The sequence below is a fragment of the Drosophila nasuta genome, chromosome 3, assembly GCF_023558535.2.
Source record: "Drosophila nasuta strain 15112-1781.00 chromosome 3, ASM2355853v1, whole genome shotgun sequence".
NCBI lineage: Eukaryota > Metazoa > Arthropoda > Insecta > Diptera > Drosophilidae > Drosophila > Drosophila nasuta.
The window spans coordinates 26,401,968-26,411,696 of NC_083457.1; the positions used below are offsets into that span (position 1 = coordinate 26,401,968).

The 9,729-nt window shown below is 37.5% G+C and overlaps 1 long non-coding RNA gene across 1 annotated transcript; it reads right to left on the bottom strand.

Moving 5' to 3' along the window:
* Positions 1–6,017: 6,017 nt before the first annotated feature.
* Positions 6,018–7,950, bottom strand: LOC132790208 (uncharacterized). Its single transcript, XR_009632783.1, has 3 exons — positions 7,833–7,950; positions 6,591–7,761; positions 6,018–6,520 (listed from the first exon to the last, which is right to left on the bottom strand). It is a non-coding gene; the product is annotated as an uncharacterized LOC132790208 (long non-coding RNA).
* Positions 7,951–9,729: the final 1,779 nt, after the last annotated feature.

Genomic DNA, 9,729 nt, shown 5'->3' on the forward strand with positions numbered 1-9,729 from the left:
CTCACAAAGTGAAGACAGCAGTGCAAAGGGTGCCACAAAGCGTACAAGCGTTGCCACAAAACGAAGAGAAGCGAAGAGAAGAGAGAGAGCGAGGAACTACATGCCACTTCTAGCCGACTGCTAATCCATAGTCATAGTCACACTCGGCTAGTGATAGTTTTAGGCGTACGTGTGGAACGTTTCAATTTAGCTGCTACTTCTGTGGCTGCCGCAGCTTCTGCTGTTGCTGCATCGCACGAGTCGCGTGCACAGCAAAAATTGAATTTATTATTATTGGAATTGATTGGAAGAGCAGCTAGAGCAGCTCTATCAGCTTAAAAGCCCCGGTCAACTCTGCAAATTTAGGCCATTATTTAATTCTACATTCGATTCATTTGTTACTTTGATTGGAATCTGTATCTGGCTATAAATATGAATAATAATTGATTGCACATTCATAGCAAATGATTTTAAATTACTGCAAAAGTTTTCTAATTCCTTCAAATGCATTTATAAATAGCTGCCACCAAATGACAACCACTGATTACATTGGCATCTGTGTGTCCTTCTTCTATGCTCCTCAGAACTGGCAAATGACGTAGATATTCTAGTCATTAAAGCTTTGTTTCCGGTGCAGTCAGGCAAAGCATTGATAGAGAAGAAATGCAAGCTAAACATTTGGTCAACTGCGACCAGAGCTGATGACCTCCATTGTCTGTTACTTTTGCTGAAACTGTCTCTAAGCTCTAATCACATAATTTAAACATTTGAAATATATAGCAGAAGACTCCAAAGCTTGAAAACGATGTCATTAATAAGCTAAGTCAAATGTTTTAACACAAAGGTATAGTTGTAAAATTAATTAAGTTTACTGAGGCTAGAGAAATAGAAATGTCGAGAGGAGTAGTACAATTTAATAGTCAAAAATCAGTAAAATTTATAATAATTAATTTGTATTTGACTTAGGAACTACAGTCCAGTGTGCACGACTGTGAGATACACGCTACTGATTTTGAATAAAGCCATATTCTAAAAATAAACCGATTGAATATACCAAAAATACAAAAATATACCGAAGGCTATGTTTAATATATCTATAAGGTATGACATTCAAAATATACTATATACCATGACATTCAAAATATACTATAGATTATAAAATATACTAGATTTTCAACCTAAGCAGCTAAGACCTGATTTCAGTAGGCTTTTTTCCCCTATACAAAGGGATTTCGGAGTTCCAAAGTCAATGAAGTGAAATTACTAAAACTTATTAACTAAGACATTAACAACCTTTATGGTAGATCTAAAAAATTTCTTCAGAGAAATTATTAGAATTTAAATTCCAACAGCAACATTAGAAGCTCGCCTAATCAGCTTTGCGAATTTTAATTATCGTTGCATTTTTTTGTTGTACAATGTTCAGTGTAGAGTTGCTATGTTGTAGAAGCTTTCGGGAAAAACTCTGTGTGATTACAGCAAACACTTTCATTAAAATTATTATTGCAGCAAATGCTTCAGCTCTCGCAATTGTTTCTACTGTCGTACTTAACCTGAAGTTGCACACACACACACACACACTCACGCACCCAAGTTGCGTTACATTTACATGCAACGAGCTGTTGCTATTGCTGCTTGCTGCTTGGTACTTGCTGCTTGTGCCACTAGCCAAAGGCAACAAAACTGAATCCAGTTGATGCTGTTGATGTTCGTGGTTGTGCTGTAGGTGGTTGCCACATTGCCACCACCTCAACGGCATTGCCGGTATTTGTCTGCGGTGCCGCGTGTGCTGATTGCTTGGCTGCCGCTGCCTCCTCCTCTGCCTCTGCCTCTGCCTCCCGCTCTGACTGCCTCTTTTGCCTCTTGCTCTGCCAATGCCAAAGGCTGTGGGCTGAGGGTTAAGGGATGGGATGGGAGGGTGTTTGGTTGGCTGGGGGTTGGCTACATGAAAATGCAATGTGCTTGAAATGAAAACATTAAAAATTTAATTGCGATAATACAAGCGCATAAAATGTTAATGGAGTGTATGTAATCTGACACAGCAGAATGCCGCGAATGGCGCGACGTCGTCATCGTCGAGAAGGACTCTACAGCAGCAAACGAGAACGCGAACGCGAACGCAAACGCGAAACTGAACTGAACTGAACTGCGACGAAACACAACGAAATAGCCATAGGGAAGCAGCTGTAATGAAGGATAAAAGAAATTAAAATGCTTTGTGTGTTGGTAGCGTCAACCAAGGAGTTGCTCGCCAGCTTGCAGCTGAAACGTTGCACGTTGCAACACTGATTCTCTGGATGATGTGCCACTTTCAACAGCGACGCCAAAAACCAAACCAAAGCATCGCAAGCAATGCATATTAAAGTCTGAAGTGGCGAATTGATACTGGGGCGAGTGAGCGCAATTGCTTGCTTGCCAGCGAAAAATGGAAAGTGGAAAGTGGGACGACAACATACAATGGCCAAAATACAAACAGGTAACAGTAACACAAGACGCTTGCATAAAGAACTTTATAGCAGCAAAGCTGCTGCAAGCTGCAACAACTGCAACTGCACTTGCAAAAACAACAAAAAATGTGGAACTCGAAAACAACCTGAAGCTAAAACGTGAAACTGCCAGAAACTGAAGCATTGTAAATTCAAACACAACCAGAACGACAACGACAACGACGTCGTCGTAGTTGACGCCGCTTTTTGTATTGGCAAAACAAAAACAGGAAGTGCTCTGCGTTGCTCTTAAGTACTTCCTGCTGCTTCAGTGCTCATTGTTCGGCGACGCCCGACGCCATTCGCTCCATTATCAAGTTATTGGAGCTATATATAGCTCTCTCTCTCTCTCTCTCTCTCTATAGTATGTGGCCCTGAGATTCGCGCAGTCAGCAAATAGTTCTTGCATTCTCTCCCTATAATGGCTGCAGGCTGTTTTGCCTTTTTCTTACCTGTCAGATGAGCAGCAGTGGCAGCAATCAAAAAGTTATAAAAACACTCACTGCACACACATATACAAATATATTATTTACCATATCGCATGCTGTCAAAGCCCCGCGGTCCAGTCAACAAATCGACAATCTTCAGATACTTTAGTTTATAATTTGATCAGCAACTCGAGTTCCCTCTTAAAGACTGCCCAGTCGAGCATGTAATACCAGCAACAAAACAAAAACCAAAAAAAAAGGACAACATTTTGAGCTGAATTATAACGATAGTTGGGCATCATCAATATATGATGACTCCTCCTTTTCATCTCTTAATCTAACTATGTAAATTGCCAACTTTATTTGCCATATGCTGTATTCTGTTGTTGGCGTTGTTGCTGTTGCTGCTGCTGCTTTGAGAAGGGCCACCTTTTTAAAATGCAAAACAAAACTTTCGGTTAACAATACTAATCCGGCAATTTATGCAGGGGATTTCGACAGCTGGACCACAGCTGCTTAAACAAACTTAGTGGCTTGGCGCGGCAGGACAGCAGCAACAAAAGCAACAACAACAGCAACAACTGTAGCGTCGACCAACTAGAACACAAAATGCGACAAATACAATGCGAGGAGTATAATAAATAAGTGTCTGAGTGGTCGGTTACGGTGCCACAAAAATAGCCCAGCACCGTTGAAAGATGCCCAATTATTCCAGCAACAACAATGATAAAAATCTAACGGAATAAGAAGCAAGAAACAAAAACAAAAGAGCGAACGAAAAAAAAATTGTGATTATGAAACTTTGTATATTTGTTGCTGTTGTTGTTGTTGATATAACAAACACAGATAAACAGCCCCTGGAATATAGTACTATATATTCTTAGACTTAGCGAGTGTCCGTTTTGGCAATGCACTGCGCCACGTTACGTATACGTAACTTTTGATGCCAACAACGCCAAACATTGCCTCAACGTAAATTTTTGTTCGTTAGCCGACAAAAGCAATTCATTATAGAATTAGAAAGTAATTCAAACGGAAATTTTACTTGTGGACCGCTGCACAACATAAAGTTGTCCAGCTGAACAAAGAGAAGGAGCGAAACGGAGGCAGAGCGAACTGTGACGGAGCCGTTGCATGTAAAATGTGGATGACAGCAGGGACAGGAGAGTGGGAGAGTGGGAGAGAGGGACGGACGCTTGGGCCATCTGCGCACCTCATCACAAAATTTAAGGCGATTATAATGTCAAACACGACAAAGCGTGCAGTATTAAAAACGCCAACAGCGTGGAGACAACCAACAACCACAAACAAACCCACACACACACACACACACACACACACACGCACACACAGACAGTGTCCCGCCCTTGTCTGGGCTATTGAATTTTGCTAGGGCTGCAACATCAATAGGATATTAATAGCGACAATTACAAGTTTGCCAACAGACAATTAACAGACTTTTAAGAAATTTGTAATCTACGAAATCCCCGAAAAATTCAATTTAAATTCTCGCAACGTTTATCGATTTATGTAGATTTGTGTCCCCGAAAAGCCCCGAGTGGAATGGATGGAGTCATCGCAATCGAAACATTGACTCTTTTCAATTGGTTCTATTTTTGGTTAGTAGCTTTTATTGCGCCAAGTTTCAACCTGACACCCTTGATTTTCAGCTTCTGTTTGCTGTAGCGGAAAATGTTTCACTGCTTTCGATTTTGTTGTTGCTGTTGTTGTTGCTGTTGTTGCTTTTGCCTTTGCTGTTTGCTCTAAGAGTTAAGTACTTAACAGCATGTCAGCGCTGCTGGTCAACGACAGATTTTCCCTTTTCTCTCACTTTTTTTTATTCAGCTCACAATTTACAACGTCGCTCGCTGGAAGGTTTAAATATTGAAAGCGAACTGTGGCCGCTTTTCCCGTCAATTAGTTTTTGGCAAAGTGAACGCAAAAAAAAGAAAAAATTAATTCTAATAAATTTTGTACACACTTTAAGAAAGCTGTGCTGGGAATGTGTCACTGTCTGGCACTGACTATCTATTCTGTCCTGCAGTCTCTCTGTCTATCTTTCTGTCTGTTTGTCTGTCTGTTTGTCTACCTAGTGCGCTGGGTCGACGCGAAATTGCAAAAGAAATTGCGCAAATTGTGTGACAGCGTGTAAAGTTGGCACTTTCACACATAACTCATAACTTTGGTGGTAAAACTTTCGCTCATGTTGGCGGGTGGCTAGATCGGCGTTGGCCAAAACAGCCGCCAAATGGATGAGAGGGGAGAGTGGAGTGGAGAGGGGGGAGTGCGGTATAAGCCTTACATTGGCGACTATTTGGACGCTCATGTAGACTATTTATCTCTGCGCGTGAATGGGGGGCGAGCTTTGCTGGAGTTTTGACAGCGCATATAAAAGACCATAAAACAAAAGTTTTTGCTTTAACTTTCAGCATAGAAGCAGCAACTTTAACGCCTACAAAGCAGTGCAAGGGAACCACACACATTCACACACACACACATACATACACACAACTAGGAATAGAAGTGATTCTCCCACTTACATGTGTATATGTGTTGTGTGTGCCACTGGAAAGCCATTCGAAACTATAAACTCTTTGCGGCATTAGAAACGCAGAGCAAAACAGAGATTCAACATTGTTTTTTTGTTTTTAGTAAGTATTTTTTGCTTACTTCCCAGGCAACAAAAAAAATTACGACAAAAAATCGAAAAAAGTTATGCGCACTTTTTTGTGTGTGTTCCAAACAAACGTCAGCAACAATACTTTTGGGGTAAAAATGACTGGGAGACTGGGATGTGCCACTCATGAATTATGAAATTTTAAAACGCTGCCGTTGCCGCTGTGGCTGTTGTTGCTGCTCCAGCGCAATGAAACTTTTGTAGCGTCTCCCCCACAAAACAATTTGTTGTTGTTGTTGTTTGCGTTTGAAATTAACTGGCAAATGACGAGTTTCAATTGCAAAAGGAATGCATATCCCTCTGCCACTTGCTCTCGCGCTCTTTTTGTTCTCACATTTCCCATTATATCTCGCTCAGACATACACTCGCAAACACAAATATATAAATAAGAACCGCACACACTCGCTTGACATCAATCATTGTCTGTTTATGGGCTCACTACACGCATACTTTAATGTAATTTTATTCGCAACCAATTGTATTTTTGTGTTATGTTACGTATACGTATGTTTTAATTTAATTCACATAATTCATTGCCGTTGGTATATTTTAAGTTTTTTGTGGTATATTAATTTGGTATATTTTGAAATATTACCTCACAGTTTTGCTTTTATTCACTTAAGTGAATACCCGCTACCAATAGGTATTATAACTTTGTGCCGGCAGAAAATGTATGTAACAGGTAGAAAGAGGCATCTCCGACCCTATAAAGTGTTATATATGTATTATTTATCAGCGTTAACAGCCGAGACGATCTAGCCATGTCCGTCTTAATTAATAGTAATGCACCAATTATATAATGTTTACATAATTGAGTCAAATATCGGAATTTCAGCTCTTCAGTTCATCACTTCTTCATCGCTTTAATGGGGCGAATTAGCATCTTAGTTTCTTTCAATTTATTTTGAAAGTACCAATGAAGATCCGGCCCATATGGTGCATTTAAATTACTGCATAAGAAAAAAACAACAATCAATAATTATGTGTATTGCATTGAAAATAATAGTTTTTAATATTTACCAATAATAACAATCCGTGTGCCACCAGCCATTGTATGTATCTGCGCAATTACCATCTGCCATGTCGTTGTCGCGATCGAATGTTGTGAATTTCTTGTTTTCGCTGGCTCTCATCGCATCCCAAATAATAGTTCCATTGAATTTACCCAAAATTCAATGCGTATCCATTGTCCTCATCAGATATTTTGAAGTCGAGCGTTGTAGGTAAATCCATTCACATCAACCAAATGTATATAAAGTTCGTGACGCTCCAAACTTGTGATACGATGTATTTTCTCTAGTCCAAGGAAGAAGTCACTATCCATTGCACCGAAACCTTTGCGATACGTTGCCCAATCCCAATTGAAGCTCTCATTTCCCCCAACTCGTTGTTGTATTACAATTCATCCAGGTTCAGCTAACTGACTATCGCACAAAACATCGAATAAACCTACACCAGAAACATTGAGTCGATGAACTCCTGAATTTTCTCCAAAAGGGATGCAAGTTGTGGGACTTAATTTTTCAGATTGACGTAACTGATTTTCTTTATCAATTAGCTTACTTTGATTATCTTTTAATTGCGATTCAATTCTTTCCTTCTGTTCTCTAATATTATTTGATGTTCTGCTCAATGAAGCAATTTCTGATTGGCATAACTGAATATCTTTATCTTGCTTTATTAATTCAGATTTACTTTTCTCTAATTTCAACTCAAGTGTTTTCTGATGCTCTGTGTTGTTTTGAATATTCTCACTAAATCTCTTTATATTTTCATCTTTCGCAATTAACCTAGAATTGAGAGATTTTAATTCATCTTGACAAATTTTTAAGTTGGTTGATTTATCTGATAATTGTCCTTCTAATTTAAGAATAATATTTTGTTGTGAATTAGTCTCAATTTCTAATTTTTCAAGTTTATTTTGACACGATTGCAAATCGTGTTCCCCTTTAAGTACTTTGTTTTTATACTCATCTAATAGAGCTGCCTCCTTCATGAATTTTTCATGAATTTTTACAATTTCGTGATACTTTCCCATAAGATCAGAATTTAATTCATTTAACTTATTTTCCTTAATTACTTTGTTTTCTAACTCATTTTGAACTTGCCTAAAATAATCAAGCAAAGGTTTCACAGTTTTATAGTTATGAATCCCGCACATTTTTTCCAATTGTCTGTCGGATTCACATGTCTGATAAGAAGAAAATGAAAAAACATTTTTAGCACTCACTGTACTACGCTGCTTTATGTAATTGTTCTCACCTTCTCACCAATAGCTGTGGCCACCAAAAACATTTTAAAAACTGTTAGTAAGAAAACTGCGTTAATTATTATTCTGCCCATTTTGAAAGCTTCGACTGTACGCGGAAGAGATGAATTTGAAACTAAAAGCATTGAGTTGCTGGCAGATTTAAAAGCTAATACGTGTAGAACGAATGTGGGTTCAACTTAAAAATTCATAGCGGGAGAGAAGGTGATAGCAAATTGAGTCTCTATTCATACCGAGAGAACCGACTATAATTCTTGAAAATGGAAGCAGTAACGCGAAGTGGATTCGAAATTTAAAATAAAGACATAAAGAAAACAAGAAGAAACAAAACAGAAAAAAAAACATTATAGAGAAGATGATATATTGATGTCACTGAGACTCTTTCTCTTCTCATTGGCATCTACTGATGAGTACAGCCTCCGTCTGTATGTTTTTCATTGAGTGAGAGCGATTGTCTGGCTTATCTTTGCTATGCGGACGCTTAGTTTAGAGGCCACATAAAACACATTCACAAATTTTTATTTAATTTCAAGAATTTTGATATTGTGGGGTTATTTTTCAAGCCAACATAAATGTATTTTATATTTCACTTTATTTTTGTGTGTTAATTTTTAAGTTTAAGTAAACGTTTTTTGTTTAAATTAACTTTGTAATGCTAGGAAATGTTGGTTAAAATATTATTATATTTAAAATGATTATATTTAAAATCTACTGTACACATTGCGTATGACATCAAAACATGAAGTTTCAATGCAAATTTTCAGTGATGTGATGTATATTATTGTTCCTTCATTCCCTTACAAACCTAAGCTACAACAAGTAAGAAAGCTACAGTCGAGTGTGTTCGAAAAAAAAATGATAGCTTTATCTCTTATATGTTAGTCGCTGAGATTCAGTGTTTCATACGCACAGACGGTCAGACAGACATGGCTAGATCGTCTCGGCTGTTGACGCTGATCAAGAATATATACATATATACTTTATGCGGTCGGAGATGCCTCCTTCTACCTGTTACATACGAACGTATGTATACTTGATATATTGATTTTGACAACGATCGGTTTGAGCTTCTTTTACTTTATTATATTTAGGTTTAGACTCTAAACATATAAATCTAAAGCTGAAAGGCTTGAATCGAATTAAATTTTCTATTTACACTTGACATTTTTCGTTTTTTCTAAGCATTTATGAATGTGGTATATTTGAAGAAATCTTCCTTATTTCCATCTCTTTAGACCTTGAACGTTTAAACTTTAAAATTTATGGTAGAATTTTTAATTATGAGATTATTTTTTTATTTAATATATTTTATTTAAAAAAAAATTAATAAACTGTGTACTTGGTATATCAATTATACTAGTAATAAACGACTTGACTTTTTACTTTCAACTTTCTAAATAAAAGTTACTTTAAGGAACGTCTAAATACTTTAAGTATTTTCCAATTTTTATATTTATTTGGAATATATATGGTATAATAGTATTTTATTAATAAAATGCATATTTAACTACATAAGAAATCTATAGCCTGTTTAATTTACTAGCAATTATTGAACCTTTTGCTTTCATCAGTCAGTCCTTAGAGGTAACACTTTAAGTAGACTTTTCATGCTTGGCATTCTCCATTTTTCAAAAGCAATTTAAATTAGAACTGCAAATAGTGTGCTGCATATCTGCGTGATGAAATTAAACTGCACGGCAATAGAACTCCCTTGGCACATGCATACTCGTGCATACAACAAACTCGTATCAAAGCAGCTGCAGTTGCTGCTGCTGCTGCTGGTGCATTTTGTTTGCGCTGGCCCCCCAGTATAATGAAGTAATAGAAAATGCAAAGCGCTGCATAAAAAATGATGTGAAATTTTTCACAAAAAATACACACAATTATGCT